The sequence below is a fragment of the Cavia porcellus genome, unplaced genomic scaffold, assembly GCF_034190915.1.
Source record: "Cavia porcellus strain 051 isolate PalLab524CR breed Dunkin Hartley unplaced genomic scaffold, mCavPor4.1 scaffold_22, whole genome shotgun sequence".
Lineage (NCBI taxonomy): Eukaryota > Metazoa > Chordata > Mammalia > Rodentia > Caviidae > Cavia > Cavia porcellus.
In genome coordinates, this window is record NW_026947505.1 from 51,224,744 (window position 1) to 51,252,591 (window position 27,848).

Consider the following 27,848-nt stretch of genomic DNA (forward strand, 5'->3'; position numbering starts at 1 on the left):
CAATATATTATTGCATCAAGAAACTTGTGGAGGTGTAGGGCAGAAAAACTCAGACCTTCCCAGTGATCTTTCATCCCACAATTTGTTCCATGGATCTAGGAATTATGTCTAACAGAACTTGCATTAAAAAGTATTTTTCTGGGGTTGGAAGTTCAGCTCAGTGATACACTATGTGCTTACCATGCATGAGGCCCTGAGTTCAATCCTCAGCACCATCAAAAGAAAGAATTTTTCTGCTTTAATTATGATTCCAGCATAATAAGAAAAATTAAATGACTGTTAAAAGATTTTTTCTTTCTGACCCATTCTACTTTAAAGAAATGGAGGATAAACATAAAGAAATTGAATTATAGATATTTTAATGTAAGAAGGATGACACAAAACCATACACAATGGACCTATTGCAAAGAAAAAAATGTATGATATATCAAGAGATTTGTGAGCCAGTGATGGTGATACACACCTATAATCTCCACTCTTGGAAGGCTGAGGCGGAAGGATGTCAAATTCAATATCACCCTGAGCTTCATAGTGAGTTCTAGGCCAATCGGAAGTACATAGTAAGACCTTGTCTTTTCTAATGGAAGTTAATGTGAATTAAAATAGTTTACATTAAAAATTTTTAAAGATTTTTATTTTATTTAAGGAACACAGAGATAGAAATAATCCTAAATGCTGATATGAAAAGAGAGTAACTGTATGGGCAAAGATTAACCTAAACAACCAAACTCAATTATAGTTGCACGTGTCAGCAGACAAATGAACAGAAGTTCAGGAAAAACGGCTGGAACAAAAAGCAACATGTTTCAACAGCCACCTCATCTTCTTATAAAGGCAGAGTCAGGTCTGTGCATGAAGAAGCAAAACAGCGAACAAAGAGGCAGTGTTAGAAGCCAAAAAATGAAGAAGCAAAGACAAGAAAAAAGGAGCCTTTCAAATTTGAAAGGCGTCAGGTATTGTGACGCCTTTTGCTTCACTCCTGTTGCTCAAGATTCCTTTTGTTATTCTGGTCTCTTCTTATTCCATAAGAACTTTAGGATTGTTTTCTCCAGTTTTGTAAGTAATGCTATTGGTATTTTAGCGATTGCATTAAATCTATATATCAGTTTTGGGACAATGGTTATCTTGGCAACGTTGGTTATGCCTATCTAGGAAAGGAGGATATATTTACATTTTCTGATATTCTCATCAGTCTCCTTTTTTCAGAGTTCTACAGTTTCACTGTAGAGGTCTTTCACTTCTTTAGTTAGATAAATTCCTAAGAATTTAATTTTTATTGATGCTACTGAGAATGGAATGCTATTAACTTTTTAATTTTTTTATTTTAGAAATGAAAAAGAATAAAAATTCTGATATAGAATTTCAAAACAAAATAACAGGAGATTAACACTAGTTAATATATTTGGCATTAGCTTCAAAGTAGTTGTTCAGATTACAAGATACACATATGAAGAAAATGATCAAACAATGAAAGCACAACTTGCTCTTTTGATGAACAGATTAGTAGTATAGTTATGTATATTAAATATATATACACATATATCTTTTCCCTCCTTTCTTTTCTTCTTTCCCCAAACCCAGCTGTTTCTTCTTTTAAGCAGTCTCTTTCCCTTTCACTTTCACAACATCTATTGTACATTTACTGTTACTTACTCTTTTGATTTTTACACTAGAGAGAAAATACAATATTTATATATGTGAATCTGATTTATTTCACTTATTAGTATTATCTAAAGTCACATTTATTTTCCTGTAAAGCCTTAAGTTTCTCCTTATTTACGGCTTGGTAATACTCCATTGTACAAAAATGCACACCTTTTTAATCCATTCTGTGGTTGATGGACATTTAGGTTGTTTCCAAGATTAACCTACCACAAACTATGCTGATATAAACATCAGTTCACATATGTCACCGCAGTATGATGTTTTCAGTTCTGGGAGATACTCAGAAGGGGAATAGCTAGATGGAATGGGGCCTCCAACCCTTGTTTGTTTGTTTGTTTGTTTGTTTTTCCAATCCTATTTTTGTGAAGAATCTGGGTTGAACCAGTCTACACTCCCACCAACAGTGGAGAATGATTCATGTTTTTCCCCACAGCCCTGCCACATTTTTTTTTTTTGTTTGATTTCTTGGTTGACAGCCATTCTTTTTGGAATGAGATGGAGTCTCACTGTTGTTTTAATTTGCGTACTTTGAATGACCAGTGATGCTGAACATTCAAATATTTATTTGCAACTTACATTTCTTCATCTGAGAAATGAGTGTTCATCTCAGATGCCCATTTTTACATTGGGTCTCTGAAATTGGGGAAGCTGTTTTTTTCTTTTTTCAGTTCTTTATATGTACTAGATATAAGTCCTTTGTTTAAGGGACTGCTGGCGAAAATTTTGTCCCATTCTGTGGTTTTCTTTTTCCTCTGTTTATGATTTCTTCTGATGTGCAAAAACATTTTAGTAGGATGAGATTCCAGTTTTGATTCTTTGAAGTACTCCCCATGCAGTTTGCATTTTGATCATCAACTCTTTGTCTACCCCTGTTTCTTCAAGAATTTTACCTACCATCCAGGTGTGGTGGAATACTCCTGTAATCCCAGCACTTGAGAGGCTGAAGCAGGAGAATCATTTGCAAATTCAAGACCAGCCTGAGCTACCAAGTGAGCCCAAGGCCAGCCTGAACTGCATAGCAAGGCCCTGTCTCAAAAAGAAAAAAAAATATTTCTATCTACCTTCTCTTCCACTAGATTTAGTGTTGCTATTTTAATATTTACGTTTTGATGTATTTTGACTTCAGTTTAATGCATAGTGATAGACATCAGTCTCATTTTTGTCTTCAGCATGTGTAAAGTTTTTCCAGAATTATTTATTAAAGAGGCTATCTTTCTTCCAGTGAACATTTGAACCCTTTGTCAAAAATAAGGTGGTGGAGCATCTTTGTAGTCCGCATCTTCTATTCTGTTTCATTGGTCCTCAGTTCTGTTGTTTTTCCAGAACCATGATGATTTTATCACAGTAGCTTTGGATTTCAATCTGGGATTATGATGCCTCCTGCCTTGCCTTTGTTTCTAAGGAATGCCTTTCTATTCTAGGTCTCTTTCATTTCCAAATGAATTTTGGGAATGTTTTCTCTAGATCTGTAAGGTATGTTAATGGTATTTTGATTAGGATTGTATTAAATCTGTGTAACAACAGTTTTGAGAGTATCGCCATTTTCACTATGATGATTCTTCCTATCCATGACCAAGGAATGTCTTTCCATTTTCTAATATCCTCTCAAATCTCCTTTTTCAGAGTACTGTAATTTTCAGTATATATATATATCTTTAGCATCCTTTGTTAGATTGATTTCTAAGTATTTCATTTTGGGGGATGCTATTGTGAAAGGTATTATTTGCATAATTTCTCTCACAGTGAGTTTGTTGTTGGTGTACAAGAATGCCATTGATTTTTTAGGTTTATCTTTGTATCCAGCTACACTGCTAAATCTAGTAGTTTTTTGGTGGAGTTTTTGGAGTTTTCTATGTAGAATATCATATCATATGTGAATCATGATAATTTAATTTCTTCCCTTCCTATACTTATTTCTTTTATTTCTCTCTCTTGTCTTGTTGCTCTGACTGTTTCCAGAAATATATTGAATAGAAGTGTTGACAGTGGACATCTTTGTCTTCTTCCTGATTGTAGAATGAAAGTTTTCAGATTTTGTCCATTTAGTATAATGTTGACGGCTGATTTGTCATAGGTGGCTTTTATCAGATTGCAGTAGAGACTATCTACTCTTATTTTCTGTAGAATTTTTATCATGAATAAAAGCTTTTTCTGCATCTATTGAGATGATCATGTGATTTTTGTCTTTGACTCTGTTGTTGTGGTGTATTATGTTTCTTGATTGGCATAGATTGAACCATCTCTGCATTCCTGGAATGAATCCCACTTATTTTCAGCTTATAGTCTTCTTGATGATTTGCTGCATTATAGTTGCTAGTTTTTATTTAGAATTTTTGCATCTTTGTTCAGTAAGGAGATTGGCCTGTAGTTCTGCTTTTTTGATTGGATCTTCCTCTGGTTTTGGTATACTTGCCTCCAGGACCAACTTAAAATGAATTCTTTCCTTTTTTATTTCATTAAAGAGTTTGAGGAGTACTGGAATTAAATGTTCTCTAAATTTATTGTAAAATTCAGCCATGAATAAATCAGACCTAAGCTTTTCTTTGTTGGTAAGTTTTTAATTATGTTTTCAATTTCAGTAATTGCTATTGGATTGTTCAAAATTTTTATGTCTTCTTCATTCAGTTTTGGTAATTCTTAAGTTTCTAGGAATACGTCCATTTCTTCTGTTTTTTACAGCCTATGTGAGTAAAGATTTTCAGAGGAAATATTGATAATCTGAATTTCCACAGGATCTGTAACGACTTCACCCTTCTCATTCCTCATTGCATGAATTTGTGTTTTTTCTTTCATTTTCTTAATAAAGTTGGCTGGGGGCTTACCAATTTTGTTTATTCTTTCAAAGAACCAACTCTTTGATTCATTCACTCTTTATATTGTTTTCTTAGTCTCAACTGTGTTCATTTCTTCTCTGATCTTTATAATTTCCTTCCTTCTCTGAGCTTTGTTCTTGACTTGCTCTTTTTCTAGAAGCTGAAGGCGTAGCATTAGGTTGTTTATTTGTGCTCATTTTGTTTTCCTGATGTGAGAATCCATGGCTACATATTTCCCTGTTAGGACTGCTTTCATTGTGTCCCACAGGTTCTGGTTTGTTGTATCTGCATTTTCATTTAATTGTAGATATTGTTTTATTTCTTGTTTAATTTCTTCTTGTGATCCATTGGTTGTTCAGAAGGGTGTTACTTCATTTCCATGTGTTTATGGAGTTTTTACAGTTTCTTTTGTCATTATGATCAATTTCAATGCATTATGACCAGATAATATGCATAAAATTATTTCAATTCCTTTGCATTTTCTTAATCATGTTTTGTGGGCTAGTGTATGGTCTATTTTAGTGAACATCTCATATGCAGCTGAGAAGAATGTGTATTGTGATATTATTGGGTAGAGCACTCTATAAACATCTATTCAGCCCATTTATTCACAGGTTTAATTCAATTCTCTCTATCTTTGTGACAATGGAGTATTTATGTCTCCCCTGGTATGCACCCAAGCCAGGGAGCTACTGTTTAACTGGGGTCTTGCAGGCCAGTTTCCTCCAGGTGGAAGGATACCTTACTGGCACTCTCACCAGCCCACTTGCAGAAAAAGGGCTCACACACTCTCTCATCAGTCTGCCAAGGTCCTCCCTGTGGGGGGAGGACTCACCTGCCAACCAAAGTCTTCTGGGTGAGAGGAGGAGTTACTGACCCACTGAAGCACTGCAGGTTGGGGGAGGGGTAGTCACTGTTTCCACCAGCTACTGAGGTTCTCTGGATGTGGGGAGGGATGGCCATAGTATTCATTTTTGCATGTTGATTTTCTATCTTACAATATTACTGGATTTATTTATTAGTTCTAGAAATCTTTACATGAAATTTTTTTGGTTTTCTGTATAAATGATGATATTCTCTATAAATGATTTCATGATTTGTTTCATATATATATGGAAGATTTTGGACAGAAAGAACTAAATGGAAATATAGATCCAGGAAGAATCAGTTCAGGATATACATATCCTTTTATCTTTATTTTGCCTGATTGCTTTTCTTTTTGTTTTGCCTGATTGTTCTGGCTAATGTTTTGCACACTATATTACACAGGAGTGGTAATAGTAAACATCTTTGTCTTGTGCCTGATTTTAGAAGGAATATTTTCAGTTTCTTCTGATTTAATGTGATGTTGGCTGTGGTTTGTCACAAATAACTTTTATCAGATTGAGGTAAGATCTTTCTTGAGATAAGGCATGTATTTTCTTCAGGGTTTTTATCATGAATAGGTGTTTGTATTTTTGTCAAAAGCTTATTCTGCATCTACCATTGGTATGATTTTTGTACTTGTTTCTGTTTATGTAATATATTATGTTTATTGATTTGTGTATGTTAAGCTATCTTTGCATCCAATTGAAGGCCTCGAGCCCACTATAGAGTCCCATAAGAGTTGGTGTCAGGAGGTCAAAATGTCTGCTTTGTAAACCAGGAGATGATGTCCAAGGTGAAGGTGAGTTAGGAGCTCCTCAGAAAAACAGAAGCAAGTCTTCTTTTTTGTTTGCCTTTTATACTGTTCTGACAACCATCCTCCTTAGGGTGGGTCTTCTACACCCAGAACTATATTTAGCCAACTTAGTTGGGCCATTTCTCACTCAAGCTGACACAAAGAGTTAACTCTCACAGCCATGTAAGTCAGGTATTTTGTCCTAGAAAGGAAAGGTTCACAAAATCTGGTGATAAAACAACCCAAGAAACACTTATACCTTTACTGATAAAAACATAAGAGAGAGGCAGGCATGGTGGCACACACCTGTAATCCCAGCACTCAAGAGGCTGAAGCAGAAGGATTGCCATGAGTTTGAAACTGACCTGGGCTACTAGAAGAGTTCAATGTCAGCCTGAACTGAGTGGCAAGATCCCATCTCAAAAAAAAAAAAAAGAAAGAAAGAAAAATAAAAGAACATAAAGTAGTTAAATCAGTAAAGACTTGTTCTCAGAATTTTTCAGATGTTTGTGGACAAGGCATTGGTGATTTCTCACACTCTTTGCAATTGTGTATATTTTTAAAGCCAAGTGTCCTCAGTGTGAGGGTTTAGTTTCAACAAGGATATTAGCTGGACCAAGAACCAAGTTATTCTTTTTCTGAGATAAGCAAAAGTTATATCCTTTTGCTAAAGGTGTTTATCTGCTGAGCACAGTTAAGTTGCTCTGCTGAAATATCTTTACAGTTCATGAAAGAAGAGGTTGCTGTGATTCATCTACTCCTTTTTCCTTTCCAGACATATCACCATGTGTTAGTGCCACAAAAATGAAATCTGACAGCCTAGAAAACCTAGAATACTTGCCAGGTGTTTAGATTCTAAGACAATTCCCTTAAGAGAGGCCTGTGGCTTACCATGGGAGAACTGAACACATCCTCATGAATTTTTCCTGAAAAGCCCTGATTCCTGAGATTCCTGAGATGGTGCCACTGCTTTGACTCATGCCAAATCCTAATCTGTTAAACTCCTCAGTTATTGCCAAGTTGTTTTTCTTTCTTGTACTCCATTTATGGTTGCCCAACTCTGTGTACTGTGAAGAAAAAAGAATGCACTATTTGTTTCTGTGAACAGATGATCACACAAGGATTGGCATCCCTGCCCAATGGCTTCAGCCACGCCTGAGCCTCACAGAAAACACACAGACAAAACACTGTTATTACACTTGAGTTTGCAGCCCAGTGGGAGTGTGACCATGCCCAAAGTTACTGCAGAGCCATAATCCCTAGGTCCTAATCAGTTTCCAAACAGCATGAAGAGAAGAGAGATGGAGGAGAAAAGAATTAGATCAGAGTATAGTCAGGAGTGAATCCCAGCTGTAATTACATCTTCCAAAAAGTGATGGTAAGTTTATATTGTTCTCAGTGCCTTATCGATAAAAGGTTCAGTTCATTTAAAAGAATAATAGTCACCGTTGGCCTGTGATCCAGCAGAGGCAGTGCTGGCTAAGGAAAAAGCAAGAAGGAAGCCACGCACACAATCCCATGAGTCAGCCTGCACAGAGGAAGGGAGGGAAGAACACCCCAGCCATAGGGCGGAGTAGTTTCGGGTGTTCAGGAGCAGGACTCCCAGAGGTCTCCGTAAGCAACTGGCTGATTTGGAGGAACACAAGGTGAGGTGATAACAACTAAAGAAAGAAACAACCTGAAGCTTGTATTGTTGGAATGACTTTGCAGGCTTAATGCCAGTAGTCTGAGCAACTATTTAGAGGATAACAATATGCAGTATAGGAACTATGGTGGAATTCCTACTGCTTTATGTTTTTAAATCCAATATTGGCTTCTCGCTGTTTTGTTTTATTGCTCTGTTCTATTCCTTTTAAAATAAAAAATAAAATAAAGGAGAAACATTAATAAATAATATGTGATCTGAAGTAATTAAATCACTAAATTAAATATTGCAACTTAAAATATGAAAATTCTTTAGAATTTGACTGTGTGCATGTATCATCAATGGATTTTGGTAAACATAAAGATCATGATTTAGTTAAGTATGGGGGAGGCCTGTTTTATTTTAATTGTTCTTATTCTATTCTATTCTGTTTGATTCTGTTCTATGTCCAAAGTTATCTACAGCTATTTTGAAGACATGAAAAGGCATTATGGTAACTATTGATTTTTTTTAATGTTTTTAGGCCTATGTCACTTACATTGGCATTTCAGACCAAATTTCTGGCCAAGTTGGTGCTGCTGGTCTAAAGATGGTTCTTTTTGCAGGACTCAAAGCTGCACTGGTGAAAAAAACAACATGAGCCTATGAAAATTTGGTCTAGGGGCTGGGGATTTAGCTCAACAGCATAAGTACATGCCTTGCAAGCAGGCGGTCATGAGTTCGATCCCTGGTACCCCAAAAAAAAAATAAAAAAACATGGTCTGCTTTTTGATGCATTTGCCTACAGCAAGTAAATTAAATCATTTTCTCCTAAAATATTCACAAAATCAGTCCCATTATGGTCAAGTATAACAGTTTAATAAATTCTAAAATTCAAAACAGTGCAATTTTTTATTTTAAAGGGATAAAACAGAATAAAACGAGACAAACCAAACTGGTATAATTGATATAGGCCTAAAAACATTATAAAATCAACAATAGTTACCATAATGCCTTTTGATATCTTCAAAATAGCTGCAGATAACATTGGACATAGTAAAAATCAAACAGAACAGAATAGAATAGAAACAATAAAAGTAAGACAATGAATACAGTAAAGACTTCAAAGCAAGCCAATAGTAAATCTAAAATTGCTACCATAATATGTCTTGCTACCTTTGAAATATTGTCTTGCTACCATCAGATTTAACATAATCAAAACAAAAGAGAATAAAATCCAACCCAATGGAAACAATATGGGACCCCAAAACAAGACCATAGAGAATTAACGATGGCTACAACCCTCAGAAGGAGCCCCCCCCCCGTGCCAGATGCCACACTGCATACTGCTATCCTCTGAACCTATGATCAAACCACTGGTTCTAGACCTGCAATGTTAGTGTAATGCCAAAGCACCACAGGCATCCAATTGCACTTCACCTCCATAGCTATCATCACAACTGTGTTTCTCCAGATAACCTGGTTCTTTATGTGGGATGGGAGGGGGGATTGTTACCTCTTGTTTGCCAGACCCTGTGCTGGAAGGGGCAGAGGTCTTGCTGTTCCCAATCCTGCAGTAGCTCATGCATGGTGCTGGTTCTTCAATTGGGCTTGTTTGCTGATGTGCCTTTGTTCTTTCTCCCCCAAGTCTGAAAATGGCAAACTGCAAATATTAACTGACATCAGTATAATGAAGTGTTAAAATGGAAAAATAAAAGTAAAAATACACATAATTAAGAATAAAAATAAAAATAACTACTAGTAATGAGATAAATTAAACTCATTAATAAGTCTGAAAATACAGAAAAACCCTTGATAATTGATAAGAATATAAATACCAAAAATAACTCAAAAAGAAGTAAGCATTGTAAGGAAATTCCTATCTCTGGAAAACATTTTATCATATTATCAAATATGTTTATTTCATATTAGAAAAAAACGAAGGTGGAGAAAATATTTCAATTTACAAAAGTGATTTCTCTAAAACTTTGTAATGTTTAACAGCCCAGCATGGTGGTGCATAATTATAATCCCAGCACTTAGGAAGCTGAGGCAAGAGGATTGCCATGAGTTTGAAGCCAGTCTAAACTACATAATGAGTCCAAGGTCATCCTGGACTATATAGTGAAACCCTGTCACAAAATTAATTAATTAATTAATTAAGAGCTATAATAGAAAACGAAAAATATTCATCATTTCCACAACTGTCACTGACAAGAAAGACAAATTGAACGACTTATACAGTATCTCCCAATTTCAAAAATAGTTTTCAAAACAAATGTATTATAATAAAGATACTGGTACTAGCATAGGACTACCCATATATCAACTGAATAGAATTGAGTCTGGGGGAAAACCTGAGTACTTAGTCAATTGATTTTCAACAGAAGTACCATAGTAATTCAATAGGAAAGGAAGCCTTCAACAAATGTGAGGACAATTAGATATCCATATAGAACATAATTAATTTGGACCCTGCCTCACATAAGTAACTCAAAATGAATCAATGACCTAACGTGGAAGACTGAGCTATAAAACTCTCAAAACAAAATATAGGTGTAAGTCTTCATGATCTTGAGTCAGACAATAGTTTCTTAGATATGACTCTGCCTTAGAATATTAAAAGCTTTGGTCTTTGGAGTATATCATCAAGAAAGTGGCAAAACAGCATTCATATTTCTCCATACAATAAAAGAAAATATTTGCAAATCATTCATTTCATGAGGAATTTGTATTCAGAATATATAAATAATTCTTACAATTCAAAAGTAAAAAGAAATCCCAGTATAAAAATAGAAAAAGAAGACTAAACTAGACACCAATTGAGGCAGGAGAGACCTGGTACTGGGAACAGTGGCAGTAGTTCAAGAATGGATCAAAGCAGAAGATGTGCAAAAAGACTAGCAGTGTGAACATTAACAAGAGTTATGAAAGATTTGCCAAAGATAGAAAAGAAAATGATATAAACCAGTGGAAAGAGTAACAGACTGGAGATTCAGGTGGAAAAGACTTCCCATTTATTAAAGATAATCCAAACAAAGAAAACCTCATTTAAAAAAGAATGTGCTGCTCTTCATGATATGATAAAAGTGCTACAACAGACTGTCAAATATCAACACAATTGGAAAGGTGAAAATAAACAATTACAAAGAAATGATGATACGACAAAGAAAAGCTAAAATCTCAAGAACAAGAATATAAGAATAATATCACCAAACTTATACATGAAGTGAAAATCAAAGAGGAGGAACTTAAGATAGAAATAAGCAAACTTTATCAAGATATGGAGAAAAAGGATTCTGGGAAGATGCACAACAGTAAGCAGCAGAGTGAACAGCCTCTCTGGGACAAACAGTCCAGATGCTGGAATATAGCATTCTGGAGAAGACAAAAAGGAAGGAAGTGGGTCCCCTTCAACCAGGAAGAAACTAAAGTGAGAATTGAAGCCCAAAGAGAGAAAAAAAGAAAAACTTAAACAGAAGAAGGTGAGAGTTGGTTGTGCTTTCAACTGGAGACAAAACCACTGTGTGAGAAGCACTGTTGGAACCTGGAGACGCACAGTTACAGTGAAGCTGATGGCTGGCAAGCCCAAAGGTCTCTCCGGGGAGATGCAGTAGTGGAGGAGTAGCAGACCAGAGAACTGCACTGGCTGGTGGTGAGTGTGGGGGACTCAGTCCTCCCATGGGAGTGGACAATTGGCCAAGGGCCATTTTGAAGTCAAGCAAGTAAATCTGAAGACAGAACTGCAGCCAGCTTCATTCAGCCACTTCTAGCTCAGAGCAGACTAGAGGAAATTGCTTGGACTGAGTCCCGTCCCTGTGTGCAGTCAATAGCCACCACCAAGGTATCCCTAAAGCTATCTCTAACCCACCCTGCCTGCCCAGTGCATACTAATGTGGTGAAGACTCCCTGCAGTTAACCAGCTCGAAAGGGAGGTGCCAGCCTGCACTGCCCCTGCTTGCACTCTAGTAGCCACCAACAGGCTGGGAAAAGCAACAAACAGCAGAAATCCCTAGTTAGCACACTTCAGAGTAAATCTAACCAATACAGGAGGTGCCACCTACCCATTTTTGTCTGAAAGAAATCAGGCACATAACAAGGAACCAGAAAGTAACAATACAAAGGCTAGAAGATGACAAGAGGAACTATAACTTAAGAATAAAAAATGTGAGTGAAGAAGCAGGAAGTAAACACAAATGAAACACAAAGGCTATTTACAGAAATAATTAAAGAAAATTTCCCAAACAGGAAAGGGACATGATATTCAAATATCTGAAACATAAGAACTTTAGCCAACTATAGCCAAAATAGATCTACACCCAGACATATAATAATCAAGATCCCAGAAATTCAAAACAAGAACAGAATATTAAAAGCCATCAGAGAAAAAGAAATAGATCACCTATAAAGGAAAACCCAGAATCTTCTTGACAGACTTCTTGACACAAATCATCAAATCAAGAAGAGCCTGGAGTGAAGTATTCCAAGTTCTGAAAGAAAATAGCCTCCAACCCAGATTGATGTACCCTACAAAACTATCTCTCAAAATTAATGGAGAAACAAGATGCTTCCATGACAAAGAGGAACTGGGGGAGTTCATGACCACCAAACCAATCCTACAAAAACTACTGAAGGACATTCTGGAGAAAGAGAAAAAGATCATGGCTTCAGGAACAACAGCAGAGGGGACTCACTGAACAGGGCAGACAGATGAAGGAGAAACGTAGACAACCAATGACAAAATAACAGCATGGCAGAGATGAGGCAGAGAAGGTTGGCCATAATCACTAATACAGATGGACTCAATTCACCAATAAAAAGAAACACAGATAGAGTGGATCAGGAGATAGGGTCCATCAATATGCTTTATACAAGAAATACATTTAACTCAAAAGGGAGTTTACAGACTGAAAGTCAAAGACGAGAAAACAATGCTTTGTGACAGGGAACTAGAAACAAAATGAGGGTAGCTTGCCCATGGACTGCAGATAGGTTAGAAAGTCATGACAGGTTTATACAATGGAAAACTACTCAGTTATAAAGAAAGAAAACCTTGAGGCTTTTGTAGACAAATGGAAACAGCTTGCGATCATGCTCAGGGGTAAAAAGGTTCAGAATCATTTAGGTGAATAGCAGGTCGCCTGCCTAATATAAAAACTAAAGGAGTTAGTGAGATCGAAAATGTACAACACCTCCCATGAAAGTAAGGTGGGGGAAGGAATTGTATAAAAAGAGAAGGCAGTGGCCACTGTTAATCTGTTATCATAATTTGAAACCCATATTGTTTTCTTTGTTCTGTTTAGTTTGGTTTTATTCTGTTTCAGTTTGTGTACTTGTATTACATTTGGTGGCATGGACAGTTATTCCAAAGATAGCAAGATATATTATGGTAACCATTTTTGATTTCCTATTATCTTGATTTGAAGCCCTGTATTGCTTTCACAATTTTGTTTTGACTGATTTTATTCGAATCTGTTTGTTTGATAGTATTAAATCTGATGGTATAAGCAACTACTCTGAAGATAATAAGATACACTACAATACCCATTCTGATTTGACTATTATCTTCTTTTGAAGTCCTATAAAGTCTCCAATGTTTGGTTTTTATTATTTTTGTTCTGCACTGTTTTGTTCAATTTTATTATGCCTGATGATAGGGAAGCTCTTTTGAAGATAACAAGAGGCATTATGGTAGCCATTATTGATTCCTTATATTTTGTTTTTTAAGTCATATATTATGTTGATCCTTTTGTTTTGATTGACTCTATTTTGTTTTGTCTCATTTGGTGTTATTCACTTCCAAATTAAATAAATAAATAAATAAAAGAAAAAAGATATGGAAAGAAGTTGAATTAAATGAAGAAAATCACAAAGATCTAATAAAGAAAAAGAAGACAGAAATTTCAGAGTTAAATGCAAAGTTAACAACTCAAGAAAAAGAAAATCAAAATGAAATAATCAAACTATAGCTGGAGAAGCTTCAAAATCTTCAAGAAGAAATAAATACCACTCACAATTTGGAGCAGCACCCTTCTATTGACAAAAAGTCTCCCTGTAAGTATAGCCAATTTTAAGTATAACAGTATGTTCCTTAATTGCTATTTACTTTTTAAGAACAATTGAAAATTTCACTTCTATTTAAAAGATAAGCCTAAATAATAAACAGCTTTTCTCTCTTTTTTTCAGTTTTAATGTACAACAGTCTTTGTTTACAACTTTATTGGCAAAAAAGAATAAGGAAAACACAGGGCACTGTAGCTGATCCTGCTGAGTTCATGTTTCATTTCAATGTCCATTGAATCACCCACAGATATCTTATACTGAATCTGTATGTGCAGTTTTCCTTATAAAATACAGTGCTCACATTCAAGGTAGTCTCTCAACCATATAAATACAAAGGAAAGGAAATCACTCATTGAAAACTGCATCAAATGAAGGTTAGTTTTAATGTAAATTTATACTGCATGCCCAATGAAAATCAAAATCTCTAAAATCAGTTATATTTCCTACCTGAACAATTACAAAAACCATTTTCTGAGGTGGGCATGATGGCACATGCCTGTAATTGCAGCACTCAGGAGGCTGAGGTAGAGACTCACTGTGAGTTGGTGGCCAGGCTGGACTACAAAGTAAGTTCAAGGTCTGTCTCAAAAAGAGAAAAAAAAAATGAAACGACCTTTATATTTTCAATTTATCATGAACTTGATATGAGATGTAGCTTAAGTCAGAAGACAAGATATAGGGAGAATATTCCTTCTTTGGAGCAGGGCAAGCCTTCCAGAATCAGCACAGGAAATAAACATCCTGTTGAATCTAGGAAGTCAATTTCAACCCACACTGAGCTGACTTAATCTTTTCACTCACTTGTTTGCTGTCATTCTTCTAAATCAAGTGTGCTTAATTCTTCTTCCAGTTCATCCAGATATTCCCCAATACAAAGATTTTCATCAACAGAAACAGCCCCAACAGCTCCATTCTCTTCCTCCACCTCATCCTCCTCCAAGTCACTTTGACCTCCATTTTTGGCCTACCTTCAGAGGCTTCTCTTAGTTTGTTTTCATCTTTATCTGAAGTACAGGTGCTGAATCCTTTTGAGACTGGCTCCAGTGATAAAACAGCCTAAAATAAAATAAAACTAGAAAAAGGATTTGAGCAGTTATGCCCCCAAATAAGACATATGATGGGCAATAAACATAAACATATGGTCAACATTATTTGCCATTAGAGCAATGTTAACTCATAACCATAATGAAATACAACTTCACACTCACCAGTATAATACTTTGAAAAACACTTTGGCAATTCCTTAAAATGTTAAATATAAAGTTGCCATAAACCTCATAATGCTATCCCTAAAGAAAATTGAAAACACATGTCTGGGATGTTCATAACAGCATTTTTCGTAAGTCAAAAAGTGGAAATTATCCAAACAAAGAGAGATGATGAAAATGTTATAAAATTGATATGATGATTTACAATTTTGCGACGTATTAAAAACAACTGAATTGTGTACATTAAAATTTAGATTTTTATAGTATTTTTATAGTATGTGAATTTTATTTCAATAAAGTTCTTAGTAAAATGAATTTATTGAGCTGGGGATATAACTCAGAGACATAAGTGCCTGCCTGGCAAGTGCAAGGTACTGAGTTCAATTCTGGGTACCCACCCCCCACAATAACAGAAAAAAAATGAATTTATGTGTAAGTTCTAGGTAACACTGTTGTCTCTTATGAAAGACTGAGTTGACAGGTTATATCCCTGGAGATTGGATCTGGGATGGGTTGGAGGTTATAGGGCTGAGACAATAAAATCAGGTTAATCTCATATTAGTAACACTCATGACGATGCGATTATGTTCCTGGCCTATTTTAAAGCCCATCAGCTAAGACAAACCTAAGACTCTACAATTTTGTAAAAATACATATAAGCTTATGGAAGCAGTGCAAATGGGTTAGTAAGTTAGGCAGGGTGATTTCTTTACCTACCAGCTCTGTGATCTTGACTAAGACACATAAACTCTCAAATCTTCAGTTGTACTATCTGCCCAATATTTTTAATTATGTGAGTAAAATAAAAATCCTAGTGTTGCCATTATGAATATTTTTTGAAAAATAACATGCTTTATTAAATGAATTGCCAATACGAAAGAAAGTGGGGACTAGCATCCTTTTAACTTTTTTAACAAATTAATTTAGAACAGTTTTAGATTCACTGCAAAATTGAACAGAGATTTGTCATACATGTATCTAAAACACACACTCACACACACACACACACACACACACACACGTTTCCTCTACTATTGATATCCCTTCCCAGAGTGGTACAATTGTAGCATCTTAACCTCCACACCCATGCCAAATGCTATGCTAAGAACCACTGACTTACATTCCCAGCTCTGAAATAGCTGATGAATCCACACAGTCACATCATTGTCAGCAGAGTTCATAATTTAAATTAGAGCCCACTCCTGCTGTTGCACATTATGGATTTGGACAAATATATGACAAAGTATATCTATCACTGTGGTATCTTATGGGGTAGTTTCACTGCCCTGAAAATCCTCAGTGCCCTACCTTCCCTTTCTCTTACCCCTTGAGAACTGCTCCCCCTGTTATTGTCTTCATAGTTTGCATATCCAGAATGTCATCTAAGCGGGATAACACACATGTGCATGCAGCCTTTTCAGATTGCTTTCACTTAGTGATATGCATTGAATAATATGTCACTGCCTGAATGTACCACAGTTTCTCTATTTACTTACTAAAGGACATCTTGATTGCTTTCACTTCTAGCACTTAAACTGCTAGAAATATCCAAATTCAGGATTTTAATAAAACAGATTTTAACTCATTAAAGTAAATAACAAAAAGCATAATTGTTGGATCTCATAGTAGGAGTATGTTCAGTTTTACAAGAAATGCCAAATTGTCCTCCAAAGTGACTGTACCATTTTATATTCACACCAACAATAAATGAGTTCTCTTACTAATCCATTTCCTCTCCAACATGATGATGCCAGTATGCTGGATTTGCAATGTACATTCTAATGTATGTGGTAATACCTCATTGTCATATTAATGTCCCTTTTCCCAATGACATAGCCTGTGAAACATCTTTTCATATGATTAATTCTATCTGTATATTTTCTGTATTAGTCAGCTTTCTCAGGACAAAATACCTGACATCCACAACTTAAAGGACAAGTTTATTTTACTCAGAGTTTCAGCAGTTTCCATCCATGATCTGCCAGCTTCAAAGCAGGAATATTATGGCAGAGTAATGTAATGAGGGTATGCAGCTCAACTCATGCCATCTAGATCTGCTCTGAACTCTAAATGGAAGCCTCTACGATCCTATCCCTGGATTCTGCATGCCTATAAAACCAGTGCCACGTGACTGTCACCAGAGTTGACTACAACAACACGCAGTCGCCAGTCTCCCTGAGACCATGACTGCAGCCACTTGTGAGTGCCTGGGACAGTGGAGCATGGTGAAATCAATCCTGGGAAACCAGTTCCAAAGATGTGCTTCTCCAAAGGGACTCTTCTCAAATGAAAAGTTTACATTTTTACACCTTGAAGCTTGAGACTGTTGAGGGCTTGCTGATTCCTGGGATGCCCTCAAGGCGTCTTTCTACTTGTTCCTACACGAAGTACTTGGTTTCTTTTAATGGTACTAATCTCTTCAGCAAGCACACCATCTTTGGTCCCATCTCACATGTGGTTATTTGGGAACCAAAACTTAAGTTTTCAAATCTCTCTGCTCTGCTTTATGCTCCCAATTATCAATATAAATGAGACTGAATACCAGCCACAAGCATTCGTGTTATAGCCTAAACACTGGGCTGCCTTCAAATTTTCTCTACCAGATCAGTTAGTTTTTTAGGGAGAGATTGCTTTTGTTTTTGAGACAAGGTCTCACTAAGCAGTTAATGCTGTACTTAAACTCACTGTGCAGCACAGGCTGGCCTCAGACTGAAACCAATCCTTGCCTCAGCCTCCCAATCCACCATATAAATTAGTTGAGTTTAAAAACTCTACCTAACAAAGTTTTAGGGTATAAACAAAATACGTGCAAATTCTTTGTGGAAATGAAATAAGCATGGTTCCTAAACCAAATCTAAATAGAACCTTCTTTCCCATCTGAAATTTCATTAGCCTTGTCCTCCAGCTAGCCAACACTCGGTTCTTCTGAGCTTCAATTAGAATCTCCTATAAGACTCAGAATTTTAGGCTTTCTTTAGTCTACCTCTTCAAACTTTTCCAATTCTACCTACAAATCCATTTCAAATGCTTCCGAACCACATAATCAGATATAGTCAATGGAGGCAATGACCTCATTTTTCTGGTACCATTTTTTTATTTTTCAGCCTTTCTACCACTGTGATAGAATGCCCATAACTTAAAGGAGGAAAGGTTTGCTTTGTCCTGTGGTTTCAGAGGTTTCAGTCTGTAGAAAACTGATTCCCAGGCAGAAGCATCAGTGCAGAAGGAAGCTTTTCAATTCATTATGCTCAGGAAGCACAAAGAAAGAAAAAAGACAGAAAGGAACAGATAGAGTACCCATGGTTATGCCCCCATGATCCGCTTCCTCCAACTAAGCCCTAACTCCTAATAGGCCATTCAGCTATAAACTCACCAATGGATTCACCCACTTATAAACTTAGTGTCCTCACAATCCATTCGCCTCTCCAGGAGTCTCTTAATCCAGTCAAGTTTGTGATCAAAATTAACTGGTACATTTTCTTTGGTGAAGTGTCTCTCAGATCTTGTGCTTTTATTTTGTTTTGGGGGCCTTTGGGGAGTGGTTTTCTGTTTGTTTTTGTACCTGGGATTGAACTCATGACCTTGCACTTACCAGGCAGGTGCTTATGCTACTGAGCTAAATCCCTAGCTTTTTGTCTACCTTTTAATACTGTTATATTTTTAATAACATTTTCTTATTACTGAGTTCTAAGTTATTTTTGTATTGGATAACAATCTTCTTCAAATATGCCTTTCATGCCAGGGGTAGTGGTGCATGCCTATAATCCCAGCACTTCTGGGAGGCTGAGGCAGGGTGATCACTGCAAGTTTGAGGTCATACTGGGCTACAAAGTGAGTTCAAGATCAGCCTGAACTGCATAGTAAAACTCTATGTTAAAAGGCAAAAAAAAAAGTCTTCCATATGTATTTTTTCAGTGGATTTCCTACTCCATTTGTTTGTGTTTGTGTTTGTTTTGTTTTTGTTTTCGGAGTACTAGGGATTGAACTCAGGGACTTTGCTCTAAACTGCATTCTCAGCACATATTTTTTTTGAGACAGGGTCTCACTATGTAGTTTGGGCTGGCCTTGAACTCACTGTGTAGCCCTGGCTGACCTCAAACTCAATTTTCCTGCCTTACCCTCTCGAGTGCATATTGGCTAGCTTGGAGTGTCTTTGTCTCTGTGCATCTTGAAGCATTGACCTCCCAGCTCCTCTGTCATGCAATGCTAAATTTGTCTCTATTTCTTATTTCATCCGCTCACTATATCATTCATATAGGCAGCTGAGGATCTTGACCAGGTCCCCAGTCTCCATGTCTAGTAATTAAATCATAGGTGTCTGTGAGCCCCTTTGAAGTTTTTATAATTTCTGCTGAATATCTGGAGGTGATTGACAAGTGAAAAAAAAAATATATATATATATTTAGTATATTTACATTAAGACTTCTGTAAGGCCGGCGTCGCAGGGAAGAAGACCCCAAGGACTCACGCCTCTAAGGGGGCAAAACTTTATTTCCATGCGCATGGGGTCCACCCGGCAAACGAGTGCGGAGGACCCTGAAGGGAAGTTATACAGGGTTTTTAAAGGCATAAACCGCAAAGCAGGCGAGATTACAGAAGCAGATCGCATTGGTTAGTTTTGAACGGCGCAGGGCTTGGCGGGGGCTGATTGGAGGGCCTTAGGGTTGGGTAACTTTGGTGCCCGGGGGTCGTAGCTCGGTCACTGTGTTTCCGGAACAGTTGTTTATCTTTTTTGTTTTTGTTTTTACCAACAGAAAATCCCTTCTTGTTTTGTACACATAGCTGGGGGGGGGGCAGCTGTAAAGTTAACCCTTTCATTCCCCCCTTTTCTTGTGAATAACCTTTAATCTTAAAGGTCTTGTATGGGCAGGGGGTCATCTTGTAGGAGCACACAAGGGAGGTGTATGGAACAGTTTTAGGGGGTTTTTCGGCGCAGCTTTAGCTTTAGGGGGTTATCAGACCGCTTGAGTTCCCAGTGATCGTCCTCTGGTGCCGAAGCTGGTTTCAAATGTGATGCATGGATCCAAGAGGCGATGCCGTCGACCTTTACCGCTGTGGGGTGGTTAGTAGGATCTGGTATGGTCTTTTCCAGCGAGGTTGTAGGGTCTCTTGTTGGTGGCGCCGGACGAGCACGAAGTCTCCCACCTGGTATGGATGTGGTATGGGAGATTCGCTGGGAGCGTAGGCTGAGGCTAGCTGTGTCCACAAATCCTTTTGTAGGTGGTCAAGGGCGATGAGCCTGTCAGACAAGGAGGTTGGTAACAGGGTGGAATGTTCAGTCAAGGGAGTGAGATCCCGAATGGGGGGTGGAGTGCCAAAGAGGATCTCAAAGGGAGTGAGGTTAGGGGGTTTGGCTGACCGAGTGTTCCGTGCACGAAAAAGAGCATAAGGCAGGAGCATTGTCCAATCTTTTAAGCCAGTCTCATGAGCTAATTTAGTGAGGGTCTCCTTAATAGTTCTATTCATCCTCTCTACCTGTCCTGAACTTTGGGGTCTATAAGCACAATGTAATTTCCAATCAATCCCCAATATGTTGGCCAATCCCTGACTTACCTTAGCCACAAACACCGGCCCATTATCAGACCCTATTACCTTTGGTAATCCGAACCAGGAAAAAATTTCTTCCATCAACTTCTTTGCGACTACGGCAGCAGTTTCCTTTTTGGTAGGAAAGGCCTCGATCCATCCAGAAAAGGTGTCCACAAAGACTAACAGATATTTTAGTCCATACCAGGCAGGTTTAATTTCAGTAAAGTCTACTTCCCAGTATTGTCCAGGTCTGGAACCGCGCAATCTTTTGCCTGGAGCCAGCTTGGTAGGATAGGCATTGGTTAATTGACAAGCCTTGCAGTTCGTCACAACCCGTGTGGCAACCTGACATATGGCAGTGGGAGATACCCCTGGGAAATTTTGGCATTGGGCCAACAGACATAGCTTTTTAATCCCCAGGTGGGGGAGCTGGTGGGCCTGTTGGATGTAGGCAGTCAGGTCTGACACCTCAGAGGTTAGGTTAATTCGAGCTTCCTCTTTAGGAAGAGGATCTTTGGTATCAGTCACCAACATCTGTGAGCTACCCATAGCTGCAGATTTCGCTGCCTGGTCGGCCAGGTTGTTTCCCTTTGTAACGGGATCAGTTCCTTTTTGGTGGCTGTTACAGTGTATTATTGCCACCTTCTGGGGTAACATGACTGCAGCCAGCAGTTGAAGAATCTCCTGTTTGTGTTTTATCTCTTTGCCTGCAGAGGTCAGGAGTCCCCGCTGGCAGTATATGGCCCCATGGATGTGGGCCATTGCAAAGGCATATCGGCTGTCCGTGTAGATGTTTGCCCGCTTTCCTGTGGCGAGCTCTAGAGCCTTAGTAAGAGCAATCAATTCGGCCTTTTGTGCCGAGGACCCATCCTCTAGTTTGGCTGTCCAGATAACATTGGAATGATCAGTCACAGCCGCCCCCGCATATTGCTTACCTTGGACCAAGAAGCTACTCCCGTCAGTGAAGTAGGTCACCTCAGCATCGGGCAAGGGGTAATCCAACAGGTCTGATCGCACCCCGGTTTCCTCTGCCAGGATATCTTGGCAAGTGTGAAGAATTGGTTCTGGGGTTTCTTCTGGTAGTAGGGTTGCCGGATTGAGGGTCACCGGGGGCCCAAAGGTTATTTTGTCTTTATTGAGTAAGAGGCTTTGGTAATGTGTAATCCGGGCGTTTGAGAGCTACCTATCGGGAGGTTGGCAGATGACACTTTCTAGCGTGTGTGGGGCAATAATTGTTAATTTTTGTCCCAAAGTCAGTTTGTCAGCGTCCTTAGTGAGCAGGGCTGCTGCTGCAATGGCCTTTAGGCATGGTGGCCATCCATTTGCCACAGTATCTAGTCTCTTTGAGAGGTACGCCACCGGTCGTTTCCATGGCCCAAAGGTCTGAGTTAGCACTCCTCTAGCTATTCCCTTTTTCTCTTTGATGAAGAGACTGAAGGGCTTATTTATATCAGGAGAGCTAGGGCCGGGGCAGATAGGAGGGCTCGCTTGATGGCATCGAAGGCCTGTTGGTGATCCTTTCCCCAGACAAAGGGTGATCCTCCCTTAAGCAATGGGTAAAGGGGAGCTGCCAAGGATGCGAATCCTGGGATCCACAGCCGGCAAAACCCCGCCATACCCAGAAATTCTCGAAGCTGTTTTTGGCTTTTGGGGGGAGGAATCTGGACCACAGTCTGTTTTCTAGCCTCAGTGAGCCATCTTTTTCCTTCCCTTAGGGTGTAACCCAGGAAGATTACTTCTTGTTTGCAGATCTGAGCCTTTTTTGCCGATGCTCTGTACCCCAGAGCGGCCAACTCACATAGGAGATCTTGGGTCCCGTTGTTGCAGTCCTTCTCTGAATCTGCTGCCAGCAGCAAGTCATCTACATATTGAAGTAGAGTGAGGTCCGGGTGTTGAGCCCGGAATGGAGCTAGATCTTTGTGGAGAGCCTCATCAAAGATAGTTGGGTTGTTCTTGAATCCCTGGGGGAGGCGCATCCACGTCAACTGTCCGGTAGTCCCAGAGTCTGGATCAGTCCATTCAAATGCAAACAGCGGTTGGCTGTCTTTGTGTAAAGGCAAGCAGAAAAAGGCATCTTTTAAATCTAGAACAGTATACCAAGTTCTGGATGGGTTTAGACCGCTGAGGAGATTATAGGGATTTGGCACAGTGGGGTGGATATCTTCTACCTGATTGTTGACCTCTCTCAAGTCCTGTACTGGCCTATAATCATCGGTTCCTGGCTTTTTAACAGGGAGTAGTGGTGTATTCCATGCAGATTGACAAGAGGTTAATACCCCTTGATCTAAAAGTCTCTGAATGTGCACCTTGATCCTTGATGAGCCTCCCTGCTGATGGGGTATTGTTTAACTCGGATGGGGGAGGCAGTGGCCTTTAAAGTAACCACTACAGGTGGCTGTTGGTTGGCTAGTCCCAACCCAGCTGTTTCAGCCCAGGAGTCTTTGAAATCAGCTAACCAAGCAGGAGGAACAGGCTGAAGACTCTGATCATTATAGAGCCTATATTCATCTTCCAATTTTACAGTCAATATGGTGACCATGGGCTGTTCAACCTTCGGGTTGCGGAATGTCACCTGAGGTCCCTGGGGCTCAAAGGAAATCTTTGCCCCTAATTTAGTTAATAGGTCTCTTCCTAACAGGGGAGCAGGGCACTCTGGGATGACCAGGAAGGAATGTTTTACTTTTCCTTTTCCCAGGTCGACCGTGCGCTCGGTGGTCCATGAGTGGTATTTGCTTCCGTTAGCCCCTTGAACTAGCGATTTCTTGGTTGAAAGGGCTCCCAAGGGGGCCTGAAGGGCCGAGTAAACAGCTCCCGTGTCGACCTCAAATTCCACGGGACTCCCCTCCACCTTAAATGTTACCCTGAGCTCGGGGAGGGGAACCGAGCCCCGAAGTCCCTAATCTTCCTCATCTAAGGCGAGCATGGGGGTTCACTGCCGCTGTGAGGACTGCTTTTCTCGTTCCTCTTTGGCTCACTTCCTTTTAAGTTTTTCACAGTCTTTGATTAGGTGTCCTTTCTCCTTGCAATATGCACATTGGTCAGGGTCTAATGGGGGGCGATTGGGCTTTCCCTTTCCTGTCTCAGGCTTACCCTGAATAACTGGCCAACACTTTTGCCAATTCCTTGTTTCATCTTTTGTCTCTAGCTAACTCCTTTTCCTCTTCTGTCTCTCGTTTATAGTAGACTTTTTCAGCTTCCTTAACGAGATCCCTCAGAGTTAGGTCTTGTAGACCATCTAGCCTTTGGAGCTTACGTCTTATATCAGGAGCCGATTGCCCTATGAAGGCCATGGCGATTGAGCCCTGTCAGCCTTCATCTTCAGGGTCAAAAGGCGTGTACCGTCGGTAAGCCTCCATCAGGCGTTCTAGAAAAACTGAGGGAGTCTCAGTGGGCCCTTGAGTTATTTCTCTTACCTTGGTCAAATTGGTAGGGCGCCTTGCGGCCGCCCAGAAACCCGCCATTAGAGTCTGGCGATAGATGGAAAGATGCTGCCTACCATCAGGAGAGTTGGGGTCCCAGTCGGGGCGCTTTAGCGGGAAAAGATTGTCAATCCGATCGGGTCTCTGGGTGGGTCTGCCATCATCTCCTGGAACATTTTTTCGGGCCTCGAGGAGGATTCGATCTCTTTCCTCGGTGGTGAACAGGACCCCCAATAGTTGTTGGCAGTCATCCCATGTGGGTTGGTGAGAGAACATAAGCGAGGCCATTAGGCCTGTTAACTTAGAGGGGTCATCAGAGAAAGAGGGGTTATTATTTTCCCAGTTGTGTAAGTCTGAGGATGAGAATGGCCAATACTGTAGGGCAGGCATCGTCCCCTCCGCTGTCCCATCACTTATAGGGGGCCCGTAGGGATGGAGAGGGAGAGTGATGACCGGGTCCTCCAGCCGTTGTCTAGTGCGGGTGTTCCAGGCTGGGCCCGCAGGCCCAGGGGAACTGGTCTCGGAGCAGGCCACAGAGGGAGGTGAGGAGTACGGAGAGAGAGTTGGAGCTGAGGGAAGGGAGGCCTCCGACTCCGGCGGGGAGACGGGTGGTGGAAGTGCATGAGGAGGAGGCAAGGCAGGTTGAGGAGGAGGGTGATCACAATCGAGCAGAGGGAGGTCAGGTTGGGAGTCGGGCAGGACCGGGGCAGGGGGCCCTTTTCAGAGCCAAGAGTGGGTATGGAGGAGTCGGGCAGAGGAAGGAAGGGTTTTACCCATGGTGGGGGCTCCTCCCTGAGGTCCTGCCATACCAAGATGTAGGCAACCTGGTCGGGGTGGCCCTCTCGTCCGGGGCGGAAGATGATGTTCTTAACTGCTAAGATGAGGGGAAGGTGGAAAGTCCCCTCCGGTGGCCAACCCATGGAGAATGTGGGCCACTCAGACGAGCAGAAAGTCCGCCATTTACCTTTTTTTTTTTAACCTGTAAGGAGAGATTGTGAGCCCTCTCTCGAACCTCCGACCAATGGTCGAGGGTGAGGGACAATGGGGACGATGTCGTTTGTCCCATGGTGTTCTGAAGACAAAGAGTGGTTAGCGTACGCACGACACAACAAATAACCGATCACAACAGCCACGACACACAGGACAAACAGGCCGGCCACCTCACTCTCACGCATTAGTCTCACACCAAACGAGTCACCTTAAGGGGTGCCTCCAGATTGGCCTGGATGGACCACAGATTGGGAATGAAATTCCCCAGACCGATAGGAAAATCCTATCGCAGACGGTGAATCACAGAAAACCGTGTGGGGCGTCCCCCGATCACCAAGGAACAGAGATTGCCCCTGGAATAGAGCTGGAGTTCGGCCTGGGGCAAAAAGAAAACAGCGGATCGATCCAAAATGAAAGTAAAAATATGACCGGTCTTACTCACCCGAAGAGGGACGCTGAGCTGTTGAGATCGTCTCCCGTGAGATGGACGATCTCGCTAGGGCCTCCAAATGTAAGGTCGGCGTCGCAGGGAAGAAGACCCCAAGGACTCACGCTTCTAAGGGGGCAAAACTTTATTTCCATGCACATGGGGTCCACCCAGCAAACAAGTGCGGAGGACCCCGAGGGGAAGTTATACAGGATTTTTAAAGGCATAAACCGCAAAGCAGGCGAGATTACAGAAGCAGATCGCATTGGTTAGTTTTGAACGGCACAGGGCTTGGCAGGGGCTGATTGGAGGGCCTTTAGGGTTGGGTAACTTTGGTGCCTGGGGGTCGTAGCTCGGTCACTGTGTTTCCGGAACAGTTGTTTATCTTTTTTGTTTTTGTTTTTACCAACGGAAAATCCCTTCTTGTTTTGTACACATAGCTGGGGGGGGGGTGGCAGCTGTAAAGTTAACCCTTTCACTTCTACTAATTGATTATGGAACACAGCTGAATTTCCCTCTTTACTCTGTATGACCCTGCTCACCTTATCATAATTAACAGATTTTTAATACATCATTTTATTCCCATGCTAAGAGGCACTATCACATCAGGTTTTTAATCCCTTATTGCATTATAATCCACTATGGTTCCATTCAAAGGAGAATAATAGCTTCTCTAGGGTGATTTACTTTCCTTTCAAAGCATATTGCTCATCCACATAGTTCTTAGCCTCTTGTAGGATTCTTTGTTTTTCATCTGGGTTACAGCAAGTGGCCAAAATGAACTAGACATCTCACCATAAGTCAAAAGCAAGGGTCAAGATTTAAAAGCTATCTGCAAATTTACCCAGGTCCTCTGGTGTTTGATCTAACTTCTTTTTTTTTTTTTTTTTTTTTGCATTACTGGATATCTGCAATTGAAAAGTGAATGAGAACTTGAGTACTCCTTTCCACTCCTCGGACTTCTAGGGGAGGACAAGTTGTGAATTAGAGGAGTAAGAAGTTACCCTTTGGGCTCATCTTGTGAAGTTTAAACTTTTCTGTGTGCACCCAGTAGGACTTAAGGCTGTCTGAGGGTCATGTTTGAACAGCCATATGAGATCCTCCATCTTTGATTTCAAGCTGAGGAATATTGGGTTCCTCTAGCAAACTAGGTTCTAGTGGAGTTCTTGAGTCACTTGGAAGAGATGGACCTGACTTATTGGCCTGAGGGCTGTAAGGAAAAGGTCAAAGAGACCTCCTAGGGTGAACGTCTGCTTTAAACTGTCAGCAAAGACCTGTATCCCCCTGACAGACAGATGGGGACCCAAGGGCAGAATCGTCAAAGATGATTCTCCTTTCCTCAGGGTGCATCCTAAATGCCATAGTTTCTGGGCATATTCTTAGATAAAAGGTCACAAAAGCTTAAACATAAAGGATTTAACTCCACCTTCTATGTTTTAAGCAGAGATTATTTAACTAAAAAATAGTGTCATAATTTAAACTTCTGTCTTCTACTCTCTCACCATTTCCTAATTCATATTGAATCCAAAATACATTGCAATAGTGGGTTAGCTGTTCTTTTTTAAATTGGCAGAATCAAACCTTTCCAATGAATCAAGGAAATGTCACAGTGGTGAAGTTGGTGAAATCTGCAGGGTGTGGTTTATGAGGTTTCCCTTTGCTCATCTTAAAGTCAACACAGAAAGACAGAAAGAGAAAGAGCAAAGAGGGAGAGAGAGAACTAGCTCTCAGCTCCTTAATGTGGGATATCCCACGCAGAGGGAGGAGGCCCAACTTGAGCCCATAAAGTATCCCTTGTGAGGCTTAAATATTTACTAGACAGACATCTCATCCAAAGCTAAGATGACCCAATTTGAGCCCATAAAGCATCCCTTGTGAGATTCAAGTATTTACGAGACCAACACCCCATCCAAAGCTAGGATTGCATCTGTGTTTTTCATAAAATTGTAGAAGAAAGCCTTGCTAAGGGCTTTCTGTCCCCATGCTTGGGCCCCTTAACTCCTTAGGGAGATGGGGTTGAGACAGTTGACAGTGCTAGTTAAACAGGATGAAACCACTTAAACAATGTCTCTTGCATTTATGCTGATAGTAAAAACTTCGTTACTTTGTTTAAAGCAGTAGAGATTAAAACATATTTTTTAAGAGAAGACTTTTAAAAATCCTAAGAACGACACACAGTCATTTGAGTTAAGTTTTACTGGATGTTCTTTTGTTCTACCTAGGTCATCAGGAATACGTTTCTAAGTTACCTACATTTTGTTAGAAGAAACAAAGAAGGGATCTAGCCCAATCCAAAAGAAAAGAGGGAAGAAGTCCACATGTTCTTTGCAATCAGAGGCTTACTATCTACAAGCGTGAGAACTTCTGGTTAGCATGAGGTTAGTTGAAACCAAAGATGGTAGACCCCATATGGCTGTTCAAACCATGCAGCTGCTCCTGTGACAAGACAA

The 27,848-nt window shown here is 39.9% G+C and overlaps 1 long non-coding RNA gene and 1 pseudogene across 2 annotated transcripts in view; one reads left to right on the forward strand and one right to left on the reverse strand.

Moving 5' to 3' along the window:
• The window catches only part of LOC134472130 (uncharacterized), a 96,452-nt gene that overhangs the window by 29,119 nt on the left and 39,485 nt on the right, over positions 1-27,848 (reverse strand). The window contains exons 2-4 of one of the 2 annotated variants that reach the window (XR_010041994.1): positions 14,794-14,881; positions 14,273-14,404; positions 9,279-9,425 (exon numbers count right to left, since the gene is read on the reverse strand). This is a non-coding gene — a long non-coding RNA (uncharacterized LOC134472130). Of the gene's footprint in view, positions 1-9,278; positions 9,426-14,272; positions 14,405-14,793; positions 14,898-27,848 lie in introns of both variants that reach the window. The other variant, XR_010041993.1, reaches the window with a different exon arrangement.
• On the forward strand, positions 10,633-13,836 carry LOC100726133 (coiled-coil domain-containing protein 152-like; annotated as a pseudogene).